General features: G+C 47.8%; 1 pseudogene; it reads left to right on the top strand.

Moving 5' to 3' along the window:
• The first annotated feature begins 9,643 nt into the window (after window positions 1–9,643).
• Window positions 9,644–10,226, top strand: Rps9-ps2 (ribosomal protein S9, pseudogene 2; annotated as a pseudogene).
• The last annotated feature ends 3,981 nt before the right edge of the window (window positions 10,227–14,207 follow it).

Below are 14,207 nucleotides of genomic sequence, written 5' to 3'. Positions count from 1 at the left end.
CATTCTGAGGTCTCATGTGAACTCAGACCTCCAAACCAATTCCCCTTCTGGGAAAATTTTAGAAATTTCTTTAGTCTATTTTTCCTCAAAAGCTGTCACTGTTGGCATTAGGGGCCAGATTACTCCTTGTAATGGGACTATGAGCCACCGTGAAGCATTGCTGTCCCTACCTTCTAGATACAAATATTGTTCCTAAGCCCCAGTTGTGGTGACAGAAAACATCCTAGATATTGCCCAGTGGCCCCTGGGCAAAAATTGTCCCTGCTCAGGAACCATCACATCACAGAACATTGGTATATCTGATTTAGGCATGACGGTTTTCCTGGAATAAAGACCCCAGGAGTTCCAATGAATGCCAAAGCCAACAGGCTGAATCAAGGAGGGATGTGTGAGCCAAGGCAGGTTTCTGTGGCGTCTCATTTGAGGGGAGTCAAGATGGGAATAACTGCCCCATGGGACACCCCCCTCCTCCACTTGGTGCTAAATCCTTTCCCTAAAAGCCCTTGCTAGGGCTAGGGAAAGTTCTCCCTGGTGCTCTGTGAATGCTGTACCCACTGACTCCATCGCTCCCAGTCAACTTCAGTCTCTTGATGGGCATTCTGTACACAAGAGTCTTCAACTGCAAGAATAAAGGCGACCACCTGCTTCTGAGGTCTCTGGGTTCCTGAACACCAGGTCTCCACAGTGACATAAAATGAACAAAAAAAAAAAAAGAGAGAGAGAGAGACAGACATACTTTCTTGTAGTCCCTTCAGTCCATTCCATGCTTCGTGTTTGCTGAGGACCCATTCTTACCAGGAAGAGATTTCCTTAACCGTTGAGTCTGGTGAGAAACAGTGTCAATCATACATACCTGTCTGATCTCAGCAATGGAACCCTCTGTTAAAAGGGTAACAGTGGCTTCCATGTGCCTGTTCCTTGCTGCCTTCAGTTAAACACACCATCTTCTCCACCCTGGGCTGCCATTTCTAGGGGAGGTGGAGGTTGCCAGTCTGCCTATTCCAAGCTTCCTCTGCCTGTCGAATCCACAAACCTCATCGGAGGCTCAGCCCTTCTCCCCTCCTGCAGATGTACTTGGGGCTATTTTGGGAAGATTTTGCTACAACAGCCTCTGAGTGCTAATTAATGTGACTTTGGAGAGAATTTTCCATTAGTAGGCAAGAAAAAAAAAGCAGAAAGATAAATCACCTTGAAGTCTAATAAGCAGTGCTGGACACCCCCCCCCCCAGCCCAACACCATCCAATCAGCTAAAGTGTAGCTTTATCCAGTGTCCAAGTTCACAGCTAAAGTTGCCTCATTATATGATTGTTTGATGCAGATTTTTTTTTTTTTTGGTTCTTTTTTTTCGGAGCTGGGGACCGAACCCAGGGCCTTGCGCTTCCTAGGTAAGCGCTCTACCACTGAGCTAAATCCCCAGCCCTTGATGCAGATTTTGTACCCATGACACTCATAGGTTGAGCTAGAGCATGATGAGAATACAGTCAGGGAAAGTATATAGCAGGGATAGAGGAATCAAGTTTCAAAAGGCAGCACAAGAAATAAAACTTGGCTTAGGATTTGTGGAAAATCAGAGAAGGGTTCCTGGAAGAAACTAGGTAACCTGGTGTGACCTTAAATGATAGGTAAAGTTCAATATGGGTTCGAGGTCTGACTGGGTAACTCAAACGCTGTGTGACCAAGGTAAGTCACTTAACTTCTCTGAGCCTCCTTTTTTTCGCTGTAAAATCCAGTGTGGGAGGAAAGCTCTTGTAGAATGGGTGGGTGTTGTGATAATTAACTGAATTTATACTAGTAGACTCCAAGGTCTGCTGCATAGTAACTGCTCATTAAAAGTTAGCTATTAAACAGCTGCTCTCTGCCAAATGAGGAAAATAGTGAAGCTCATTTCGCCAGTAGGGTAGAAAACATTTAGAGAGATGATATAGTCAAGACCTTGATCCAGATCTGGTACACACTAGATGAAGTGAAAAATGCCATTGGTCACAACTATGGGAAGGAGGAAGGGAGAGGAGAAGTACCAGGGGAAAGCAATGGTCAGCCCCTCTCTCCTGTCCAGCTCTTCCAGGGGTCTGAGTCCATCCTTTGGCACCATGCCCTGGGCTGCCAAGTGTCACCTTCCAGCTTCCCAGCCGCACATCCGCCAGAAGCGGGTGGCGCTGACTTTTCCTTGCTGTCCTCTGTTCTCAATCAAATGTGCCACTTTTCTGCCTGACTTCACACATTGTGAGAGACATCCGCATACTGGTCTCTCAGTGTCCCCAGGTCAGCTCCTGTGACCGGTCATGTGCCCACTGATGCGGTTGAAGTCATTATCTTCCAGATTAACTGTTGGCTGAAGGAGCAGCTGCCCCGCCCTCCGCCCCACCCCTGCCCTGCCCCACCCCTTGGAGCCAGCCAAGCTCTGCGGGGTCACAGTGACTCTGAGGGAGCTCTTTTGGTGATTTCAGAAGAGCACATGTGCTCCCATGAGCACCCTGGGGTGGCACAGATGAGACACGGCTGAGGTGAAGAGAGACGCGTGAGCTTCTGAACAACTTTAGTTTGAGTTCTTTTTCAAATCCACCTTGTAAAAATCATTGCTTTCCTGTCTCGCTGTTAGCTTTGTTGGTTTTTTTTTTTTTAACGGGGGGCTGTTAATGAAATGCACAGAAAAGTAAAAACATGTAATGCAAATTAGACACCTTTGGGGATTTTTAAAAACTTGTTTGAAGGGCTAATTAAGAAGCTATTAAAATAATTAATAATAATCTGCTTTTCCCAAATTCCTTTCAGTTGGGAAGTGTAAGTGACTCCATTTTTATTCTGCTTTTTAAAGCTCGGAGGTGTCAGGTCACTGGTTTCTGTCTTCTGAGTAGCGGGTTCCTCATTTCCCTGGAAATATTTTTCTAAACTTTTGGTGGTGTCATTTTCCAGGGGAATCCCATTAATGTTCTTCCTGGACGGTGTTTTCCTTCTCTCTCGGCCGTTCCCGAAGCAGCAACGTGGTCAACTCGTAGCGGAGTCACTCCGAAAGCGCCCTGGGAGAAAACTGTTCTGAGCTACAGGAAATTAAAAAATTCCTGCAATACCGACCCACTTCTCAAAGTCAGTCTGTGCTGTCCCAACACCCACTCCACTCTGAAGTCAGTCCAGAAAGAGTTTAGAAGAGTCGATTCCAGGCTTATAAAGGGTCACGTCGCGTATTGAAGCCATATTGGCTTCTGTGTTTTGTAAACTTCGAACTCATTACGAAACCCTTGTCTCTTCCACCCCCTGCCCCCGGGTCTGACTTCCACCTTGCCTTCATCAATCTGAGCCTTAAAAACATAACAAGAAATGCTGAAAAGCGCCTTACACGTGAAAATATGCACGGTACATGCAGAAACGTGATAAAACACGGATTGCTTTGAGCCTGAATTTTCCAGAGCGTTCCGAGATGCACAGGAAGATGAGCCACAGGATCTCCCTTCTAGATCTAGGCTGGTCCCCAGCATTTTCTAGGAAATTCTTCCTCCTGTGAAGGCCAGGATGGGAGGGGCTCTCAGGGTGACATTTTCCCTGATAAAGACTTCATGTGGAGTCTCCAAGCTCCTACGAGGAGATGCTGACTTCTTCCTGGGTTCTCCGGGTGAGAGCAGAAGGAAGGTACCCTGAGAGTGTCATATGATGAGTTACACCATGAGTAGAGGAACTGTTAAGGGGTCCTGTGCCATTCTCCAAAAGCATGGAGCAGCAAAGAGCAGGGTCTCTGGGCAACCGCCCTCTCCTTTCACTGGTCTACACTGAGTTCCTTCTGCGAAGCTTTCCTATTTCCAACTCCTTCTTCAAGTGGGGGTCATCAGCTTGTTCGTAAAGGGAGAGCAGGTGCTCTGGAGGCAAACTAGCTTATGCTTACTGCCCAGTTCTGCCATGTTCTAGCTGAGTATCAGTAGCAATGGCTTGATCTCTCTGATCTGGATCTCTCCTATGTAAAAATGGAGGTCAAGCCATCCCCTTTCTGGAGGCATCCTGGAAACAGGCAGAACCTTTAGCATACAATTCTAGTAGTTCCAGTTACACAGTGAGAGGCAGGGAGGTGCACTGACAGGGTTGCTGGGAATAATTGCAGAGTGGTGCCCCAAACTCTGGATCCAGGGCCAGAATAGATGTGTTCTTTACCACCCAGACCCACACCTCCTAATGGAATGTAAATGAGGGATCTCACTAGCCCAGCATTCTCTCGGTGGGGAGAGAAAGTGTGAGTGGAATGGCCAGGGTGGCCTTGGTCTGGGGGATGTACCTAGGCTTTCTCCTCTGGGAGTGGCCTGCCGAGGGGATACAGGGGCATTGCCTCTCTTTGAAGAGGAGTGCAGCACTCTTTAGGAACACACATCCCTCTGAGCATCCTGCAAGACAATGAAATTCCTCGGGGCTGAAATTCCTGGAGATGCAACAAGAAGAGACACATTCTGAGCTTTGGAATCCGGAGGGCCTGACTCCTGTCTCCCTTGAACAAGTAGGTAAAGCTTACGGAAGACAGCTGGCCTAACCAGGAAGTTGTTTCTGGGACCTGCTGGCACAGACATAGGTCCCAGAAGCCAGCTGGCTCAAGCCTTCTGACCCCAGGGCTTGAGCAGCAGAAACACAATTTTCCCTTCTTCAGACAGAGCTTCCTATATATTTACATGAGGCCAAGGGTCTGAAGTTACTACTGAGTCAAGATCACTGTGGCCCAGTCATCTCAGGGACCAGGGTGAGCTTCCACAGAGACATACCAGAAAAACCCAAATTAAACCTTTTTAAGTTGTTTCCTGGTAGGGTAAAGCAATTGTGTAGTGGTCTCCAGCTCAGAGGAACACAAGGGAGGGTCTGCTGTATAAACTAGGAAGGAAATCTTGGGGAAAGGTCCTCTGGGGTTTAGCATGTAAGCCAATCAACAATCAAAGTCTGCCTTCCATTCACTCAGTCAATCATCGAGCAGCGCTGAGGACCCACTGTTTGTCAAACTGTGCATCTGATGGTCTGTCACCTAAAGTGGCTCTGGTGCAAAGGAAGATATGAACCCAGAGATAAGGAAGGGTAAATGTTGACATAGAGACACAGGACAAGGCTATGTGGGTTGTACTGGGTGGGACAGGAACCTGCCCAGGCTTCTCAGAGGCAGAACACAGCTCGGATAAGAAGAATGGCAGGTGTCTGGGACACAAGCACAGCCCTAAAGATGTGACACATCATTGGAAATCATCACAAGGGATTCAACTTGGGGCCTATTCCAGCAGAGAAAGAGTTCAACACCAGATTCAGGGGACCCAGTGTGACATGGGCTCTTGTTGGTAGAAGGGGCCGCCTGGCTGGCCTCTAAATGACCTGAGTGGCCTAGGGGCAAGTATCCACCTCCCTCCCTCCTTTCTTTAGCTTGAAAGCCTAGAAGAATCTAGTGTGCTTTCAGCTTCTCCTTTTCCAACCCGAGGTAACGAGCTTCGTCCCAGCCTTGGGTCCCCTAGAATCACTCCTCTGAGGCTATCCAGGTGGTTGCCTAGACTTCACAAGCCACCAGGCTTCCCGGAGCCCCTGGCAGCCTCTGGCTGGCCACTTATCTGAGTTTATCATGAGGATGGTAAGCAAAGTGTCAGGTACTGTCTGAGCCTCTCTAAGCTGTGATGTATGACCTGGGAACTCAGGGGCATAGTCATAGCAGTCATGGCCCAAGATGCCAGTTCAGTCCACAGTACTGACAGAGACCTGCTCAAACATCAGGGAGAGCAGAAAGAGGGTAGGACCTCAAGTGCCGGCCTCTGTCCCTCCACATGTCTCCTGGACCAGTGGGAGAGGGCAAACAGGCCTTCATACTTCTCTCCTGGGATCACCTTTCTCTCCACTTCTGACCTTGATGCCACCTCCTTCTCCACATCACACCCAGCTGAGGCCCAAGCCAACAACCCTCTGTGAGAGATCTGTGAAGTAAGCACTTCGCTCCCACACCTCTGATCTACTGTGGCCAGGAGATGACAGGGAGGGACCCTAGGGAGTTGTTCCCACCTAATACATCTGTGTGTGCTGATGGAGGCCAGGCAACCCTCATTTGCAGCTCAGCTCCTGGCCCTCCAGGCCTCTAGGCTCCTGGGTATCTCTGCTGGGTCTGAATCCTAGGCAAGAAGAATCTCTTCCTCCCAGCAAGGCCAACATAACAAAGACTTTCCCCTCTGGGTTACACACACACCACACACACACACACACACACACACACACACACACACACACACACACAGCTGGAAGACAACTTCTGTAGACAAAGTAGCACCTGTTTTTTCACTTTCCAGGCAAGAAGAAAAAGAAGTGGGTTTTGTCCAGCCTGACAGCTTCATAGATGATACATACATACATACATACATACATACATGCAAATATACATACATACATGATAAACATACACACAGATAGATCTTAGATACATAGGTGATAAATACATACATGCATACATACATATATGATAAGCAGGTACACAGATCATAGATACATAGGTGATACATACATATATACAAACATGATAAACAGACTTTCCTTCCTAAACTACCATGCTCTGACCCTGAGATCTGGACCAAGTAGTTGTGTCTCCTTGGGTCTTAGTACAGAGTGTGTCTCATGACACCACTCTCTGATGTAGATGGGAGAATGAAATGGGGAAACTGTCACTGCCCTCACTGTACTGAGCCATGAGACCAACACCCCAGAGACAGCCCAACCCTGCTTCTCTCTCATGTTCCCGACTCCTGCCCAGGACATGGCTCCTGGGTGCCCATAGACTCCTCCATCTGAATGATGGATAGATGGACAGATAGATGGATGGATGGATGGATAGATAGATAGATAGATAGATAGATAGATAGACAGACAGATAGAAACATAGAAAGATTAATAGATGATAGACTGGTAGATTAATAGATGATTTACTCTGATACATACATACATACATAGATGACAGATATATAACACATGCACACATATGCATCCTCCTCACCCTGCTCCTTACATCCACACAAAGCCCTTGACCCAGATATCAGAGCCAAATATCTGATCTTCACCCCTGTCACTTGATGGGATGATGGTTAATCATGAATGTCAGCTTGCCAGGATATGCAGTCACCACGGGAGCACGCCTCTGGGCGTGTCTGTGACGATGTTTCTGGAAATATTTAACAGGACAGGATGACCCTCCTTAAGTGTACATGACACCCCTCTGTGGGCTGAGGTCCCCCAGCTGAACACCAGCATTTGTCTTCTCTGCTTCCTGACTGTGGTGCAGGAGCACGAGGCAGCTGGTCCCGGTATCCACCTCACAGTGTTCACCACAGCCTCCGACTCCGATGTCTCTGGTCTCACATTTTTATACTCTTGGAAGTGGCATGCACACACATGCTTTTAAATTAAATGAGTCATTTTATTGTTTAAAGTGTCCTCACTAACTGCGTCACAGTGGTGAGGGTACTGAGGCTGTTTCTTTATCTGCAAAAATTCCCTGTACACTAGTAAATGTAATGAGGCACTGAGCACATGGCCCTTGCCCTTAGGTAGATGATGCTATTAGGATGGTCATGAAGCTCATCAGGGTGTGAGCATTTTTGCCTTCAGTGCCCTAGCCAGAGCACTGACATGCCCAACTTCCTCAAAAGCAGATCTGCCAGCCCTTGAAAGTCAAGCTCAGTGGCTATTCAAGCCACAGGACCTTTACACACGCCATTTCTCTGTATGAATTCTCCCTCTCCACTACATTCACAGCTGGCTCTGTTCATTGATCACACCCAGGGAGGGAATTCACCGTTCAGAAGACCTGCTTCCCCTGTCACAACCATCGCAGGCCCCACTGGTTTCTTCTGTGGCACTTGTAAAACGTATAAGGAGACTGCACATGTTCCCAGTCTTCCCACCTGGCACTTGAGCACGAAGCTCAGGAAATAAATGTTGAGTGACTGTTCAGTAAGGAAACCACTTGGGCTACAGCCAACAGAGCCCAGCAAAGGCGTGGACTGCAGGCAAAGGCGCCTGCCTGCAGATGGAAGAGGGGGCCCTCCTTCCCAGCAAGCCTCACAACAGCCACACCTGGCCTCGCAGGCAGGACTCTGCACCCCTCACTAGAGACAAATTGGAGGAGGTTCAGAGGAGCTGGACAGGCAGGATCAGGAGGAGGGAGAGGGTGATTTATAAAGAAAGATAAAAGGGCCAGCTCGGCCAGGCCAGGCTGCAGGCTGCAGGCTGATTCCTCTAACAGCCTCCAAATGTGGGCAAGCTGTGGACTGGGGGCAGGGTTGGCTCTTCTGAATACAGAGGCAGTCATGGGGCAAATGCCAGAAAAGCCCAGACAAACTCAGGCCCAAGGAGGAGCAAGCCCTCTTCTCACTATGGCTTCCAGAGAGCCATTCATCCATCCCCCTGGCGACTGCCTGTCGGAGCTTCGAGAGCTTAGACAGCAGAGAGCAGGGGTGCTCTGAGGAGACAGAAGACAAGGTCTACAGCTTGCTGAGAATACTCCAAAGGCCAGGCAGGCACTCAGGGAGGCTGAGACAACATGATCACAAGTTCAAGACCTCCCTGGACACTTTAGTGAGACCCTATCACTAGGAAATAAAGTGTGTGTGTTGGTGGGGGGTTCCGCCCTGGCAGAATGCTTGCCTTGCGTGCATGAGACCCTGAGTTGAGTACAAAATGGTCTCGAGTCTGGGGAGAAAGATGTGCTAGGATCTTTTAGATGAGGATCAGAAACCTTTGGCTGAATGTGATTTTGTAAATAAAGTTTTATTAGGGCACAGGCATGTCTGTGTATCCTTCATAGCTGCTTTTCGGATCCGAATCATTCCGATGGTGTATTGCTATTGCAAACCACACAGAGTGTCACCTGGCCCTTCATAGATGACTTGGAGTCTGTCTTACAGACCTGATGCTCAGGTAGTGACACACCATTTTAGAAAAGGAATGTAGTGTCTTCTATGCAAGGGGGGGAGAGCATCACTAGGGGTTATTTTAATTATAATGATATTTAAGTAAATATATGCAGAAACAGCATCTCAGCCTTTTGATCTCCCCTAAGAAGCTGCTGTGAGGAGGACATGCGTAGAGGAACCCACACCTATCAGCTTCTGCAGAACAGGCTCCAGCTCCCTGTGTGGAGGCTGCTGAGGTGCAGATTCATTGCCCTTAGCAAAGTGATATTTAGAGGGCTGCCAATGACTCAGCTCTTTCCCCTAGTTCTCCCTTTGGCTGCCCCAATACCATTTACAGAAAGCCATGATGTCATGGTCCTCCAGTGGGTGCATCTGGGCTTTCTCTCTCTTGTCTGTGAGAATCCAAGTGTACAGTTCTGATGACACGCTAATGAGAGGTGCTCACATTCCAGAGTGCAGAGTGTAGTAACTCTGGTATAGAGTGCTTGCCCAGCGTGTGCAAAACCCTGGGGCTGATCATCAGCACCAAAATAAAAGGGCTTTTACGTGCTTATAGGCATACCTAACTGGGTGACTAGCTATCAGATCCCCTAATAGTCACACCAGCGCCTCAGATAACAGTAAATAGCCAAAGTGAGTGGTATGGGCCTGTAATCCCAGCACTGAAGAGGAAGAGACAAGAGGATCAAGAGTTTAAGGTCCGTCATGGGCCTGAGTTCGTAGGCACAGCGGGCCTAGCTAAATCGACATGCCGGTCGCCAGAAGCTAGGTTTGTCGAAAAACCTATGTGACACCACTGAGACCATTCGAGAAATCGCGTCTCAACCAGAAGCTAAAGTTGATTGGAGAGTATGGACCCCGGGACACTCGTAAAGTGTGGAGGGCCACATTTCCCCTGGCGAAGATCTGTAGGGCTGCCCTAGAGTTGTTGACGCTGGACGAGAAGGAACCTCGGCGTCTGTTTGAAGGCAACGCTCTACTGTGGCGACTTGTTCGCACTGGGGTGCTGGATGAGGGCAAGATGAAGCTGGATTACATCCTGGGCCTGAAGATTGAGAATTTCTTGGAGAGACAGCTGCAGACCCAGATCTTTAAGCTGGGCCTGGCCAAATCTATTCACCATGCCCGTGTGCTCATCCACCAATGTCACATCAGGGTCCACAAGCAGGTGGGGAGCAACCCATTCTTCATTGCTCTCTGGACTCCCAGAAGCGCATTGACCTCTCTCTCCATTCTCCTTATGCTGGTGGCCGCCTAGGCAGAGTAAAAAGAAGAATGCCAAGAAAGGCCAGGGTGGTGCTGGAGCTGGTGATGATGAGGAAGACGATTAATTAATACCTTGCTGCACTGGAGGATTGTCTAGTTTACCAGTTGACAAATAAAACAGAATTGACACAAAAAAAAAAACTCCATGGAATTAATACTTAGCTTAAAATAAAAGAGCTTAAGGTCAATGCTAGCTTCATAGCAATGCACTCGCCCATGCATGCACATGGAGAAAGTAAAATAAAACTGAGTCTATATTTCATTGTAATCACAGCTTCAATTGCCTCCCAGTGAGAAGCAGAAATAGAGTCACGGGGAAACTGAGTCTCACTGAAGGGATTTGACTTAACCAATGCACAGTGGGACCTGAGACCAAAGCCATGCTAGAATTTGGTATCAGTGAGTCCTCCCTCTCTGCCAAAGTCTAGGATCAACTGGCCAGACCTGCCATCCTACAGAAGGTAGATAGGTCCCTGAAGCGGTTAAAATGTGAATGGCTTCTGAGAGTAATAAGAGTACCAGGCCCTACAGACACTGGGCTCCACAGCCGTGGGACGCAACCTGCATAGACTTCTGGTTTTGCAAGCTGGTTGACTAGAGTGGCTCACTGAAGAAGCATGGGTCCTAGCAGTGGCACCTTGCTGAAGCAAAGGTGTTTGACTTATGCACAGCAAGAAAGAGTCAGAGGGACAGACCCAGGATGTGCAAAACCATTGGAGCCTGACGTTGCTCATAGAGAATAACTGAGTAGGTGCCACCCAGTTCCTGGAGGCCAGCAAAAGCCTGGCATCGCTGAGTTAGAGCTTGAGTCATGGGAGAAACCAACTCCCAGGAAGCTTGGGCTGGGGGAAGACATGCAAGACACTCAACCGGCCCCTCACTCCGAGGTGACCCAGCCCCTGTCCTTGAGGCTACTTCATCCTGTTGCGCTCTCTGACTCATGTACCCATAGCACATGCTCAGGGGCCTGGGAGCCACTATTTTAGGCTGTGTCCACCATGTATAGATTTTGCTGAATGGTCTTTTTTAAAAAAAAAAAAAAACAGCCTTTTAAAAATATATAAACCATTCTTAGTCCTGTGATATAGAAACGCACTCTGCTGACTGCACTTGACCCCCAGGAAGTTATTTGCATCTCCTCGTTCCAGAATAGCACAAACTAGAAATAGTCCCAGGAGACAGACTTTGCTTTCCCCCCCCCAGGAAGTCATAGACATTCATAAATACACATCCATATCCATGTGGGTGCACAGAGCTCGGGGACCCCAGTGGGTGAGAGCATGGCCCTTGGAAGCCATTCTCTCGTCTAGAAAGCAGATTTGCAGTGCAGAGTTGGCTCTGAGTCATTATAGGTGGATAAAACTAATAAGTTAGAGAAAGGACTGAAGGAGCTGAGGGGGTGGCAACCTCATAGGAAAACCAACAATATCAACCAACCAGATCCCCCAGAGCTCCCGGGACTAAACCACCAACCAAAGAGTACACGTGGAGGGACCCATGGCTCCAGCCACATATGTAGCAGAGGATGGCCTTGTCAGGAATTAATGGGAGGAGAGGCCTTCAGTGCCCCAGTGTAGGGGAATGCCAGGGCGGGGAGGTGGGAGGGAGTTGGTGGGTGAGTGGGGGAGCACCCTCATAAAGGCAGGGGAGGGGGAATGGGATGGGGTTTTCTGGAGGAGAAACCAGGAAAGGGGGATAACATTTGAAATGTAAATAAAGAAAATATCCAATAAAAATAAACTAACTAATGTATCCAGAGGGAGAAGAAAGAGATGAGTCCCATGAGTGTATAAGGTATGAAAGGGAGTTAGCACAGGGAAGAAAACCTTGCCTATGATCTAATCCAAACTTCTCTAAGTTTCCCAAAAGAGCCCTGAGGTCTTGAAATAAGTGCCTCCTGAACCCACATCCACCCCCCAAACCCTGCTCACTTCAGGCAGCCATACACATCCTGAGGCCCAGCACATGGTTGATTGCTTCATGTCCTCTTTAAAGTCCTAACGAGATCATACACCACCTCTCCATTGGCTACTACAAAAAGGGAAGCATATCAACAGTGAGAGCAGGTGGCCTTCTGGTTTGCTGTGGCCCCCACTGTGCCCTACTGCCCTCTACTTAACCTATTCTACTAGCCAGTAGGACCTCCCTGGCCTCTGAAGGAATCTGAGTGTGTGACATTCCTCATTCATAAAATGACACTAAGCTCCCTGAGGAGTGACAGTGACAGAGGTGATCTGAGACAAGTTGTCACTTGATTCATTCAAAGTCAATTCTTACACACACTCACACATACTCACAAACACACTCACATATTACTCACACACATACACACACTCACTCACTTACACTCATATACAACTCACACACACTTACTCACACATACACATTCACTCACATACACTCACAACTCATACTCACATTCACACACACACTCACACACACATTCACAAAGACACTCACACACTCACACACACATGCACAAAGACACTCACATATACACTCACACTCACACATACACACATTCATACACAATCACTCACACACACTTATATACAACTCACATACACATTCATACATTCTCTCTCTCTCTCTCTCACACACACACACACACACACACTGGTTACCTCCCAAGCACTGCTGCATCCCAAAGGTCCCAGGTTACCCTTGACCAAATCCAGTGGCTTTCTGGGTTAGGGGTTACTTACAACCTAGTACCAAAGGTATTTAAGAAAATTCATAGAGTGAAATAATTTAAAATAAATCTAGGGTAGGCAGAGGTAGGAGGGTCAGAGATTCATGGCCAGCCTCGGCTACACAATAGAATGCCCCTGGCAAAAGAGCTGAGGAAATTTGCTCAACAAAATGGAAAGAAAATATGACCAAAAGGAAGATGTTCAACCTCAAATCTAAACTTCAAAGTGCCAGCTAGAGGAGCTATGGAAACCCTTCCTTTCTGGGCAAAATGGTTGAACTTGATCCAATTGTCCTTCCCAGATGCCATTTCAAGTATTAAGAAAACCCTGGTAGATCGTACTGTAACCAAAGGGAAAGTTTATTTGGCTCATGGTTTCAGGATATGGTCCATTATGGTGAGCAAGACATGGCCTCAGGCCTAAAAGTCTGCCTGCTTATGTCTTCAAGACCTGGAAACAGGAAGCAATCACTGTGCCCAGCCCCCTTTCCTTCTGTTCTCTGTTTAATCAGTCTTGGATCCTCATGGGGATTGTGCAGTCTGCATTGAGGATGAGTTTCCCTACTTCAGCTAATCCCGTCTAGAAATACCCTAATGGACAAACCGGAAGGAGTGCCTCACTAACACATGCTCTGGTGCTTTTAAATCCAATAAAGTTGACAAACTCAATCATCACGTTGAACAATATTCCAGGAGTGGGAGTCTAACACAGGCACCAGCTCTAATAAAGCTATTTGAGACAGAAATGTGTGACTCCGGCATGATGCGCTGGCTCTCAGCATATGGCACAGCACAGGAACACTCACAGCAAACCACTAGGCAGACATTCACAGAAGCTTCATTTATAGCCACCCCATAGAGGAGACATCTCACACATCCGTGCACAAACTACTGATTCATAAAACAACACAGACCCATCACAAAAGCATCATGCTAAGTGGGAGAGCCTAGACAACCGAAGGTTGCACAGAGCTTGGCTGTACTTGGAGAACACTGGAAAACAACACTTTGAGGACAGGAAACAGATCAACCACGGCAGTGATGAAGGGTTAGGGAAGAATGGACCACAAAAGCACAGGGAGGGCTTTCTGAGGTGATGGATGTATCAAGTACCTTTCTTGTTGTGATTAAATACTAGCAAACAATTTAAGGAATGAATGGCTTGACTGCCCAATCCAGCATGGCTTTAGAAAGCACCTGGGCCAGAGTATCAGGCAGGCGAATGGTCACATTGTATCCACAGTCTGGAAGCAGAGAGATGAATGTTCTCTGTCTCCTTTCCATTGGTGCCACACACGTTTAGGGCAGGTTTTCCCACCCCATTTGCATGAATCTTGGAGTTCCATCCCACTCA

Source organism: Rattus norvegicus, chromosome 1 (genome assembly GCF_021556685.1).
Source record: "Rattus norvegicus strain SHRSP/BbbUtx chromosome 1, alternate assembly SHRSP_T2T, whole genome shotgun sequence".
Lineage (NCBI taxonomy): Eukaryota > Metazoa > Chordata > Mammalia > Rodentia > Muridae > Rattus > Rattus norvegicus.
The sequence above is the reverse complement of the archived record's forward strand: the minus strand, read 5'-3'. Positions and strand labels throughout refer to the sequence as shown.